This window comes from Herpailurus yagouaroundi, unplaced genomic scaffold, assembly GCF_014898765.1.
Source record: "Herpailurus yagouaroundi ecotype Mexico unplaced genomic scaffold, PumYag 219, whole genome shotgun sequence".
Classification (NCBI taxonomy): domain Eukaryota; kingdom Metazoa; phylum Chordata; class Mammalia; order Carnivora; family Felidae; genus Herpailurus; species Herpailurus yagouaroundi.
Genome location: NW_024412450.1, coordinates 2,463,132 through 2,476,817, shown reverse-complemented (window position 1 = coordinate 2,476,817; position 13,686 = coordinate 2,463,132). Strand labels below are relative to the sequence as shown.

The window sequence follows — 13,686 nt, the reverse complement described above, 5'->3', positions numbered from 1 at the left end:
TCCCTGTGTCAGCTCTCTGGTGTCAGGGCTCACTTTTTCTGCCCCTTCTGCAGGCAGCCAGCCTCCACCTTTCTGACCTTCCTAACCTTTCTGGTGCAGCTTCTCCTTATTTAGGTGTGGAGTTTGTTCTGCCAATCTTTGGATCGATCTCTGGCTCATGGACTTGGATATGGATGTTATGCAGTTGAAAACATGGGACAGGGTGAGCTCAGGGTCTGCTTGCTCTGCTATTATTAATTTTTTAAATGTCTTATTATTTTGGATTTTTGAGACATGGGCTGACTCATATCACCCGTGCACTTCACGATTAGAAAGGAACGTTCCCACATTTGCTTCTAGTATTTTGTGTTTTGAAACTCTCTTTAATGAGGTATAATTTACATATAACAGCCTCAAAGGGTATGATTTGATGAGACTTGTTCTCATGGGTACAGCACCATGAAGTCATATTGTTTCTCTCTAAACCTTAAATCATGATCCCTTTGTGTCTTGTGCTAATGTTGCTTTTGAAGTAAGGACTACATTTATTTTTTACATTTTCAGATATTGCCCAGGTGTCTGAAGGCCTGCACTAGGGTACCTACCTCCTCTTCTGATAGACTGTATTCCCATAAGTATTGCAGTCAGTATACCTTTGGACTTTATCCTGTGTTGTATCTTTCAGTCTGTTCACTTAATTTTGTTGCATTACTTTAATGCGGAGGGATGCATAATTGGATTGATTTTCACTAAATGGTCGAGTTGCAGTTCCAGTCATGACAGAAAGCACGTGCCTCCTGTGTTATGTACTCAAGAGCAAGGCAGATATCCCAGGCACTTGAGCTGAGTATGTCACTCTGTCTTTTTGCCAGCCCTCTTCCCTTCCCTGGGAGACAAGGGTCTCGTTTTGGTCACACAGAATTGTAGGTGAAGTCAGCAGAGAAGCGTCCCTTCTCTTCTGTTCCCTTTGTCTCTCAAACTCCCTGTCGCTACCTTCCTCCTGTCCCTTTCCCTGACTCAATCCCCAGGCCCACTGCTCCACTCCAGCCATGATCAGGGTGTCCTCCAGCTGCTGGCCTCTGCTTTGGCCATCGCTCAGTGAGGAAACTGCAAGAGGATTATGTAGTTCATGGGTCTGATCAAGAAATCTCTGCTCCTCAGAGTCCTCCTACACGTGGTGCTGTCTGTGGAGACCTGGCATCCTGGGCGTTGGTCTGACCCTCATTCCTCTCGACAGTCACTGCTGGTCCCTCATCCTTCTCCACCATTAGAACTCAGTCATTTCCTAGGGACAGATACCTGTCTGACCCCAAGGCACCATGGAGTCAGGGAATATTACCAAAATAATTGAGCATAAGCACCCCATCAATCTATAGGAAGTTCCCATCACCCCGGAAAACTCCCTCAGGCTCCCCTGCACAAAGGGTGATCTTGCTTCTACCCTTCATCACCACCATTTCTGCCAGTTTGTTACCTGTGTGTACAGGGACCCCACTGTGTGCACTCGAGGAGGAGTGAGAGTAGATGGCCCTAGAAGCAGATGCTGACACAGAGGCAAAACGATGAAAGGTGGATTATGGGACAGTAGGAAGGACAAAGTGGAGGGGACATGATGGGCAGGGAAAGCATTCAGGTAGATCTGACACCTTCTTAAAATGTATATATAATCACCATAGTCTATCACCGTGCACTGTCCTCTTCAAATTTCAAAAGAGTTGTCCTATAGAGCAAAGAGATTTTGGTTTATTTCCCTCTGATCTTATGTTTTCCTAATGTATTCTGTCTTCTGTAGTTTGTCTGTGGCCTCAGATGAACACTTTAGTGTGTGGCTGCATCTGTGAGATTATGTGTAATAGAAAATGATTGTCTTCAGATCTAGGTCTCTGAATGTACACATTCTCATAATTATCTTTTCTTTCATTGTGTGGCAGGGCCCGCATTCTAATAGAATAACGAGGGACACTGTCTTATTTTTTTAAAACAGTGATTCCCACTCCCTGGGCTGAGCTGTTAACAGTCTTAGTTTAATGAACTCCCATGACCATCTTTTTTGGAGGATCATTGTGTGGAGATATCTTAATGGAAACTGTGAGAAGCGTGAGGGGACACTTCCCAGAGATTTTGCAGATGCTTTATGTATTGAATGTCTTCTTTTTCTCTTGTTCTTAGAAACAAATATTACCCCTGTTTTCACAGATAACACAACTGAGGCTCTGTGTAGGTCCCACTGAGAACTGGTATTAGGGCTGAGACAGCAGGAACACAGGCAAATCCTCAGGATATTGTGAGAGAAGTTTGAGGGGATGCAAAGCTGTAGTCAGGGTGATGACAGGGGTCCAGCAGGGGTGGCATCTGGCCAGCCCTGAATTGTAGGATGACTCAGCTGATCTAGACCCTGTCTCCACTTTTAGTCTCACTGAGGGATATGAACGTGGGCATACAGCATTTTCATAAGACCAAGTTAAATTCCCCATATCTCCAGAGCTTTTTTTCCCCCACAAATATCCAGAAACTTCAGGAAAATCCAGGGAGACAACAACCTTTTTAGACGATTACCTGCGTGCACTTTGACAAGACACTGACATTTTCGAGATGAACGGTGCGTTGTGCACTAAGAGCGATCCCACATAGTAGCTCCATATGGACCTCACTCTCCCTGCTCAGGCTGTGGCCAGGAATCACCTCCAACTGTATCTCACTGACCCCAAAACCCTCCCCTCTGTACCTCCTCAAACTCTGCTTAGTGTGCTCAACTTCCCTTCTATTTCTGTATGACTCAAGGTTCCCCCTTTTTTGCACTGGATCCTTCACTGGTGTTTCCATTATGGTGATCACAAGGTCTGCATCATTTAATGAATGTCTCTCTTCCACACAGGACACCTGATGCTCTAAATGTTAGAGGTGCACCTCATTCTTTACAGAACCCAAAACGTTGTGTCTCCAAAATACGCACCAGTACTGCTGATATGTCTGCTTTGTGTAAAAAATCCTCTTTCATTTGACAAGAGAAACGTATAGCTCACTGTATTACAGGGGCATGGCACTGCTCATTGTATGTATGTCCTGAGAAACTTGAGATATGCTACAGTGTCCTCAGGCAGTTTGTAGTTAGATTGCCAAGACTCACAACCATCTCTACATCATTGCCACAAAGTCAATCATGAAGAAGATGAATATACTTTACCAGCATTTCATCCAGTTCAGGTCATCTTAACAAATAGAGTAGGTGGAGGAGAGGGATGTGGCCTATAGCCCACGACTGGTGGTGAAGGGTGGTCCATGGGGTACACCCTGCAAAGCAATCCTGGGAAAGGACCAGGCCCTCTTACATACAAAATAGCCTGCAGAAAAGAAATGAGAGGTATGTTCTTAGGACAGAACAGAGCACCAACACCAGCAAAAAGAATAAACCCAAAGAAGCAGTGCTCGTATCCTACTAGCTTCCCCACCACCAGGTTCCAAGAGGGCAGCATCAGCGCTAAAATCTCTACCCATACTTTGGGTTCCACTTACAGCCTTGGGGTGGGGAATGGATGTGATTGGGATAAACTAGTGTCTCCACGTGTCTGGAAACGTAGAAACATCAAGGGCCCTTTTCCTAGAAGATGTATAGACTGCAAAACAAATTAACAAAGTAGCATATTCCAGAAAGGAAGATATCTGTGTCCAGGATCACCCTCCACCCTTCATCCCCCTCCACCACAGAGGCTGTTTATTGTGTCTGTGAAGAACTACAGAATGAGAAGGAATGAGAATGCCAGTGTCCACACATGGAATCATAGCCCTCGTGGCTCAAAGCTCTGCCTCTAAGCCCCTGCCTGTGCCCAAACTACTTCTGTCCCAACAATGGGGTCTCCTCCTCTCTGGAAGTGCTATCCATGGGCACAGAAACACATGGGGATATGGGGATCCTGAGGGCCTGCAGAGGACCTGGGAAAGCATGCTGTTAGAGAAACAGGTAACCTGTACATGTTAGTTGGGTTCAGCTAATTTATTTTACTTCGGAGGTACTTCTCGGTTTAAGTGCAGTACACTTTGCAGGGTAATTGTGTCCTCTGGAAAAATGAGCTGAAATTCTAAAAGACAAAATTAACACAAATGCACTTTGATGTCTGGTGTAAGTTTCCATGTTTTAGCTGTACCTGTGACACAGGACACGAGAGAATGTGCTCATGTGAACACAAGTGAAGGACACCGTGGGGACTTGCCACACAGGTAATTTTGGATTTTTTCTCTTCACAACTTAAGTTTCAGTGCATGTTTTCTATGACAAATATGCCACCTCTTATAGTTCAGAGTATTTGTGCCAAGGGCACACCTTGAAGGGATTCTGGATAGCATGTTTACCAAAATGCTGATGGGTATGAAATTTACTTTGTCTAAGACCATTCTAAATGACACATACAAAAGTATAAGTTGGAGTGAAGGCAGTTCGCATTTTCAAATTGTAAGGATACCCACAGATTTTTCTGAGCACGTTAAAACCCTTGATAGAAGGAAACAGGAGAGGAATAAACAGCAAGAGCAATGATTCCACATTGAGGAGATCCACAAAGAATGAGGCAATGTAGGAGACTTCCAAGTGGAATGTGGTGTCATCCTCTTTGATTTATTCCAGAACACATTGGAAAAGCCCTATGGTCCCCACCCTTAGGCACGCTTAGCTGCTCAACTTACCCCAAACAGATGCCAGGTGGAAAAAAGGGAAGCCCATAGACTCGGGGGTAAAGGTTTTGCACTTGGGAAAAAAAAAAAAAAAAACAGCAGACACACCATACGACACACAAACCAGAGACAATGGCAGGAGAGTGTCCTGTACAGAAAGATGTGGCTGTCCGTAAAGACTTAGAACTGAAAATGGCCACAGCATTTACTTTGTGCTTCTCGGCAGTTTTGGCAGAGCCAGTGTTGATGTCACTCTTAGGTGTGACACCTGCTCCTGGACCTGCAAAAAGCCCTAGAAGGGATGGAGGTTTATTCTGACTTGAGTAGACTGTTTCGAGATCAAAAACAAAAACAAAAGACCCTCCCCTCATACTTTCGACAACTTAAACTCTTTGCCCAGTGAGATCCCAAATCACATGCATAGGGTGTCCCACATGCCTCAGGTGATCCTCAAGAAGAACTTGAAGAACCATCCCTTATAACTTGATGAAGACTCCTAAAAGCCCTGATTCAGATGTATTCATCACTCAGCAAACAACTATGGATGGCTTGGGAGCACAACTAGATGGACATACGTTACGTTGTGCCTCATGCCTCACAGATCCCGGCACGTGGACTGTGTACAGGGCATTTCTCCTGAAGCGCTATGTCTGCTTTTCTGAATATGGCCCCATTCCTTCTCCACAAGAGATGCCTGTACCAACACATGGTGGGGGAAATGACAAAGATGAGATCCTGAGAAACTTGAGAAATGTGGTAATGGCAGCAGACACATTCCCCTTGCATCACAATGGTCTGTGGTACCACCTCTGCACCTTGGCCCAAGACCTAACAGCAACAAAAATAAGGTGAGTGTACTTTACAAGTCAACTCCTAGTGCTTAGTGCTCAGATCATCTTACCAAGTGTTTCAGGTGGAGGAGTTCCAGGTGGCCCCAGGGCCACCAGGGTTCAGGAGGTGGATGTGCCTAATAGTCCATGGGGGCAGGGCATCTCTAGGGTAGGGCATGCAGAATCGTCCAGTTAATGGAGGAGGTACTCAGGATAAGTTCCAGACTCCCCTGCAGAACAGAAGTGACAGCTACATCCATATGCCAGACAAGAGAACAAATACCAAAAGCATCTGTAACCCAGAGAAGAAGGTGTCAGCACCTGCCACCTTCTCTGCCACCAGGATCCAAGAGAGTAGCATGAGTACCTGAAAACTCTGTCCCTGCCACTGGATACCACGTACAGCTTGGGGTAGTAGATGCAAGAGGTTAACCTATTGCCACCACACATCATTGCCCATGTCTGCGGAAGTAAAATGGCAAGGGTCCTGTCCTAGAGGGTTAACAGAAGTAATTACAGACTAATGAAGTAGCATTCTCCAGACAGGCAGCCATCAATGTCCAGGTTCACCCTGCATTCCTCCTCTACAGTGACTCCACATGCTCTGCTTTTGGTATATTAATAACACACAAAAAAATGAGTGGGAATACACGGCTCATATTCTGCTCATGGAATCACAGCCATTCCTGGCAAAACATTCTGCAGTCGGACGCTCGCTGTGCCTCCTCTGCTCCTCTCCCTGAGAAATGAGTCTTCCCTCTTGAAGTATTGTCAAAGGCCTCTGAGACCTCTGGGGAGTGGAGGATGCCTGGAATCTTGCAGGGGAATGAGAGTCTTCTGTGAAGAACGAGTTACTTGTGGCGAATGTCTACAAAGCTCAGATGTGTTCATCTTAATTCATAGGGAATTCTGACTTTAAGCATACTAAAGGACACAGAGTAGTTATGTGCAATGGAAAAAAAAAGAGGGAGAAATTAACATAACAGATTTCATGTAAGTGTTTTTGGTATAAAACTCGTGGTATGTGTCATGAGACTGTATCAGCTCTAACAGTGACTGGGGACACAACCAGAAACTGCTCATAGAAACACAATTGAAGGACACAGTGTTCAAAATATTTTTACCTAAGGTATAGCTGGAAGGATTCCAGGCAAGTCATTTACCAACAAAGACAGGAAGGTGATGAGTGATGACATTGACTTTATCTAGGACCACTCTAAATGGCACAGGGCACAAAATATAAAGTTGGAGTCATGATGTCGTTTCTAACAGGTTCATCTCCTAGCCAGAATCAAGAAAGGAAGACACAGAAGCCACACTGTTCCCACAGAGGTGAGGTCTGGAAGGGGTCACCCAGGCCAGGAGACTTCTGTTTGGAGTGTGCAGTCATCCTCCTCTCATTATTTCCTGAAACTCACGGAAAACCTTAAGGTACTCAGTCTCTAAGCGCTTTTGGCTTCTAAACTTACCACAGAAAGCTGACAGACTAAAAATTGAGAAGGCTGTGGGCTCCTGGGTTATGAGTGTGTGTTTCGAAAACAAAGAACAAACAGACATATCACACAACACGCAAAACGAGACAAGGCCGGGAGAGTGTGCTGTACATAAAGATGAGGGTTTCCCAAAAGAGTTACAACTGAGAATGGCCCCAGCATTTACCTTGTCCTTGTCTGCATTCTTGGTACAGCCAGAGCCACTGTAACTCACAGAGGTTTCAGCAGTTTCTCGATCTACTAAAGACCCTAGAAGGGACAGAGGTTTATTCTGCTTTCAGAGGGCTGGGCGGAATGAAAACAATCCCTCAACTCATTCCTCAAATATCTTAAACTTTTCCCTACAGTCAGGTCCCTGACCAGAGGCAGAGGGTATCCCACATGCCTCAGGTGACCCCCAAGGATAAGGGGGAGAACCATCCCCTCACCTTGATAAAGACCTCACGGTGCCCTAGTTCATGTTGTTTTGTAATTAATCACATAACTGTGGACAGGTCAGGCACAACTAGCAATTTAGAATTCATCAGTAAAACAGAGGTTTCTCAGTATACATCATGGGAAATCACGATATCATTAAAGATCAAGAATAAATATGAGGATGCTTGGATTCAGCATCCGACTCTTGATTTTGGCTCAGGTCACGATCTCACAGCTTATGAATTCAAGCCCAGCATTGGGTTCCTCACTGACAGTGTGGAGCCTGCCTGGCATTCTGTCTCTGCCTCTCTCAAAATAAATAAATTTAAAAAAAAGAATAAAATTGAGAATACTGGTTTGGTGGATATCCTCAATCCTCAAGAAGGGTGCATTTCTTCAGACATCAGGCGAATTGTTCAATCTCTCAGCTTATCTACAAGCTGCCTTCCACATGAGAGCAATTAGTATATAAGGAAAGACTATTTTACACTGTTGAGAAAAGGAAAACTGTGAGAAGTTAGCAGTGAAGCTGCAGAGTTGCACTGATACCATCAGATGACTAAGCTAAGCTCTATGGAACTTGAATTGAGGGATGTAGGGCTACAGTTCCCAAAAACAAACAAAAATAAAGGCCGTTAAAACTAGTGAACAAATGACCTTATCCTCAAATAAACTAAAGTCTTCACATGGAGTCTGGGTGGGAAGAAGGATGAGGCCCATGTCCTGTCATCCTTTCCAGGCTCTTCAGACAGGGGGATGCTAGAGGATGTGGGAGGGTCACAGTCAGAGGAGGGGCATGAGCTCCACCAGTCACAGGGACAAATGCCTCACTGCCTGCGGCACCAGAGAAGAACACCCTTCTGTCACCCCTTCAGACCATCTGCCATCCTTAGTGCTTGTGATTCTTTCCAGACCACACGATGATAACCCACAGGAACAGGCTGCACAGCAGAAATTAGACTGCGGTACATCATAATGTGCTCCTTACCTCTCCTTGGAGGGTTCTACATCTCTGGTCTTGCAGCCATTGGTTTCTGCCTAATGTATCCCTCTTTGCTTCCATCCCGTCCAGTTTTGGATATAGAAAAATAATGGACATCTATAAGAGTTGCAACATCACGTCGTCTACTAGACAACAAACAGTGCAGGCGTCATCCCTGGAAACACCCATAAAAACGCAAGTCAAATGACCACACCTGTATTTCAAGTAAGTGACCTTCCTGCCCTGCTCCGCCATCTCCCTGTCCCAGATATGAGTCTTGATCTGGGGGAGAAAAAACACATCCACCTTCCGTCGTGTCAGACTGTGCACCAAAGAAAGAGGAGGAAACAAGAAAACACTTACCTAGTTGTCCTGAGCATTCTTCTCATGAACTGCGAGCTGAAAAAGCCAACAATGAAAAGCCCATGGTTAGGGATTCCAAGAGCCACTACACTCACCCGCATGAGGTGCTAAGAGTTCAGTATGTCAGGCAGAACTTAGGTTACCTGGTATCTAAAGGTGAGCTCTGCCTGCTGCAGCTGTTCCCATGTTTGTTCAATTTGTTGCCTGTGAGTTACAGTTGCTCATGTCAGATAAGGCCCAATATTGGGTATGATTTTAAATAATCTGCCCACGTTCACATCAACCTCATATCTGTCCCCTGATACAATTTAGTCTTAAACATAAAACACTTTTCACATGATTATAAATGTACAGCAGGATCAAAGCTATTGTTACATCCTTTCCTTACTCATTATTCCATCCCTATAGGGTTCAGAGTTCATAGAATTCCTTGCCACTTTCAATCTTTCCCTAACTCATCATGTGACAAGTGTCTTTTGTCATAAAGCTCTATTCTTCTATAACTTATATCCTCACCATGTTATCCAGGGTTGCAAAGACAAGGGCCATGAAATGGCACTACCATGTTGATGGGTATGATTCATTGTACGATACACTGCTTTCCTACAGATTATGACAATTGACACCAGCCCCAAGGAATGTTAGCATGGACAAAGTTTCCACACAGTCTTGCCAATACTTGAGATCTGCAAATGTTTAGAAACTTAATTGTTTTGTTCTTTCTAAACTTACCTTTTTTATCTGTTAATACTCTATGCGTATGTCCTCTGAATTTTTGTTTATATTACTATGTTGACTTTAAACATTGCAAAAAGTTTAAAAACAAAAAAAAATGAACAGAGGTTTCATGAGCTGCTGGTAATTAGTAGCTGAATTCACTTGTACTTGTTTATTTCTTCTGTAGCTATTTTCTTTTTTTTTTAATGTTTATTTATTTTTGAGACAGAGCACACACATGAGAGGGGGAGGGAAAGAGAGGTAACAGAATCCGAAGCTGGCTTCAGGCTCTGACCTGTCAGCACAGAGCCTGACGCAGGGCTCAAACTTACGGACTGTGAAATTAAGACCTGAGCTGAAGTTGGACACTTAAACAACTGAGCCACTAGGTGTCCTTTCTGTAGCTATTTTCAAATTTTGCCTGCAACTGCCAGCTGAGTCTTCTTTGCCGACAGTTCACAGTGTCATTTCCAGCTTCCTAAGATGGGAAAGATGTATACACAGTCAGGACCAAGGTCCAGAATTTCCCCCTTTTTACCTCCCAGCATTCTTGAAGGCCTGTGCGAACATCCCTTCCCCCACCTCTCCCAAAAAGCACAGACTGACAATTCAATCAGAGAAATGAGCACCCCATTTAAGTAAAGGAAATTCAACTTCTGTCTGTTGCCACGTCTTTACTATCAGAACTGTCTTTCTAGTTCTCTGTTTCCTCTCCTTTATCATAAAATCATCAAATAACACTGCACTTTGTACCTTCCCAGAGTTGGTCTTTTGTTTGAGATGGTGAAGACTCATTTCATCAGTGAGTCAAAAACCATGCCTGACCAGCTGTACCCATTAGGATGAAGCAGGGGATCATGACTAGTCTTACACCTCCGTGGGGAGCCCCAATTCTCAGGCCAAAAGTTGTACCATGACACAGACAATCACCCTGAAAGACGACCTTCCAGGATATGGCTTCACCAACATTGCAGCTCACTCCCAGACATCGCTAGAGTTCAGGACTGCAACCCCTGCATCCACCTTCACCTATCCTGGTGGAGGAAAAGGCCAATCTTAGAGCAACAACATCTGAAATACAAGTTGATATGAAGTGTCACACAATTTGGGTTTATTTCCAGGAAACAGATTTCAGATGGAAAACTCTCAACTTCATGGAGCCAAATCTACTTTAACAAGACTGATTCCATTAATAGTGAAGACAGCAAAAGGCAATGCATGGCAAGGCTGCATTGCTTGTTGCCCTCAGACTAATTTGTTTGTGGTGTTGATTGAGACGGTTTCAACCTGACACTTGATGTACTCAAGAATCACGTGCAAAATTGAAAATTTCTTAGAAAGAGACACAAAATCATTAGAGAAAGGCACATGCATTGCCTTCTGGCCTTCAGCAAATGTTTTCTGGAGTGGTTGTAATGTAGTGGCTCTGTTGTAAGGGGTTGAAGATAGAGAGGTGGTCAGGGTGCTGTACCCACTCACAGAAAGAGCTTACGAATTAACAAAAACAAGATGCCAGTGAGACAGAGCAGGCCTTAAGCCCAGGTGTGGAAAGGACTAACATAAAGCTGAGTCTCCAGGGAAGAGAAGGAAGACTTCACTTTCCAACATGAGTGAGGGACTCTAACATCCCCGATCTCCTCTTGAGAACAAAAGGAAATACTGTACATTGTGATGAGCACTGGGTGTTGTATGGAAAACAATTTGACAATAAATTTCATCTATAAATTAAAAAAAAGAGGAAATACTGTACAAAGGAGGAAAGATGTGACTGAATGCACCAAATATCTAACAACCCCACGAAGACACATAAGACCAAGATGGAAAAGAAGGAAGCCCAGGACAAAGCCAGACTGGCAGTTGGACCCAAACTCCCTAGAACTCATTGTTCATGTGGGGGGCATACATTTGAATGGCAAAGAAGCTGGGCGACTTTATGGGCACAGACTTAGAAGTAAACAAGTGTAGTTCAGGGACGGCCAGCAAAGACGAGCCCTAGTGAAGCTGCAGGCTTTGGCCAAGACTCAGAGGAGTTACACTTAAAAAATCAGAGGACAGGAAACAACTTGACTTTCTTAGGGATTGGGACTGCAGTGAACAATGTCCCTGGCAGAATGGATGCAGGGATCCAATACTTTTGGCAACCCTACCCACTTTCCAGAAAGTAACTTCTATTACTTTTACTATTACTCCCACTATTACAAGTGGGAGTGCAAGCATGACCTACTTTATGTCCTAGCCTTAACCCTAACACTAACCCAAATACCAAAATCTAAAACTAACAACTAACCCTAACCATAACCCTAATACTAAAATCTGTCCCTATCCCTACACCTAAACCCAACCCTAACCCTACCGAACAGTGAAAATAACATAACCCAACTAACCCTAACCTTGACCCTAACCCTCTAACCCTAACCCTATAATTCTAACCCTAAAACCCTAACGCTATGCTCTAACTCTACCCACTAACCCTAAAATTATAAAACCTAAAACTTCCCCTACCTAACCATAAAACCCTAACACTGACCATAACGCTAACCCCTAATTCAATCCCCTAACCCATAACCCGAACCCAAGTCCTAGATCTAGACCTCACATTATCCCTAAACCTAACACAAACCCTAACACTAATGCTAACAACTAACCCTTAACCCTACCATCTAACCATAACCCTAAATCTCACCCCAAACCATAACCCTAAACCTAAGCCTAACCCAAGCCCAAACCTAACACCTAAACCTAACTCTAACTCCAAACCCCGCATCCGCACTGGTGAAGTCCCTGGACAGAACATTAAACCTAGTTAAGGATCTCTCTGGATGGGGACCCAATTCCTATCTCTGAGAACACCACAAACAAATGGCCCAAAGTGGTGCACACTTACTCGGCATGGAACATCGAACATCACCATGACATTTCCAATGCCCGCATGGAGCTGCACAAGGGGGTTCATGAGGCCCAACTGAAGATGGCACACACACGAGGCTGGCCCTGGCACACAAAAACTAAGCCTGAACAGCCTGCTTTGATGAGGCCTACACTCAATCCTCTGGGGAGACCACTACCCTGCTGGAGTTTCAGCGCTTGGAGCTTCCTGTGACCTAACCCTAACCTTAACTGTGACACTCACATACCGCTCAAACTAAACTTCACCCTAACTCTAAACCTAACCCTACACATGACCCGCAACCACGCATGGACCCTCATTCAGTCCTCCAGGGTGATCACAGCACTGGTGTCGCTTCGGCCCTGGCAACGTCCATGGAACGAACCTTACCCTTGGCTAAAGCTTTCTCCTAATGGGGACCCAATTCCTAAGTCTGAGGATATGACGGACATGGGGCCCAGAAGCGGAGGAGGATTATGCGGCATAGAACCTGGAACATCATCATGTCATTTCCAAAGACCAGAAGGAGCTTCACAGGGAACTTCTTCTGGCCTAACTGAGGAGTGGTCCTGGCACCCAAATCTCAGCCTGACTGGGACCCTACCTAGACCACTGCCCTACTTTGTCAATAAGACAAAGATACGCTTTTTCTATTAAAATTCAGGCCATACCAGATGAAGAAAGAAAAGATAATTATGAGAATATGTATATCAGAGATCTACATCTGATATCTGAAGACAATCCTATTCCATTACATAAAGACTCACACATGCAGCCACACACTAAAGTGTTCATCTGAGGCCACAGATAAACTACAGAAGATAGAATGCATGTAGGAAAACATAAGACCATAGGGAAATAACCCCAAATCTCATAAATCTCACTGCCTTTACGACAAGTATTTTGAAATTTGAAGAGGACTATGTGAGGTAACAGAGTATGGTGATTATATATCTTAAAAATGTGTCAGATCTGCCTGCATGCTTTTTCTGCCCACCCTGCCCTCTCCACTTTGTTTTTCTTAGTATTCTTTAATACTACTTTCACTGTTCTGTCTCTGTTTCAGTGTTTGCTTCCAGGAGGACCTACTCTCACCCCCCGTCGAATGTACACACTGTGGTTCCTATACACACAGGTAACAAACTAGCAGAAATTGCAGTGATGGAGGATAGTAGCAAGATCACCCTTTTTCAGAGGAGCACAAGAGAGTTTTCTGGGGTGATAGCAACTTCCTATATCTAGATGCATGGGGTGCTTGTGCTCATTTATTATAGAAATTTTCACTGACTCCTGGTGCTTGGGGTCAGATAGAAAGGTACCTGACTCTAACATATGGCTGATTTCTAATGGTGG

The 13,686-nt window shown here is 44.3% G+C and overlaps 1 long non-coding RNA gene across 1 annotated transcript; it reads right to left on the bottom strand.

Annotated features, from left to right (window-relative positions):
* Nucleotides 1-533: 533 nt before the first annotated feature.
* On the bottom strand, nucleotides 534-11,106 carry LOC121018382 (uncharacterized). The gene is made up of 10 exons (XR_005785184.1): nucleotides 10,377-11,106; nucleotides 9,742-9,924; nucleotides 8,873-8,933; nucleotides 8,730-8,765; nucleotides 8,373-8,541; nucleotides 7,134-7,216; nucleotides 5,546-5,704; nucleotides 3,164-3,320; nucleotides 1,454-1,699; nucleotides 534-1,264 (listed from the first exon to the last, which is right to left on the bottom strand). It is a non-coding gene; the product is annotated as an uncharacterized LOC121018382 (long non-coding RNA).
* Nucleotides 11,107-13,686: the final 2,580 nt, after the last annotated feature.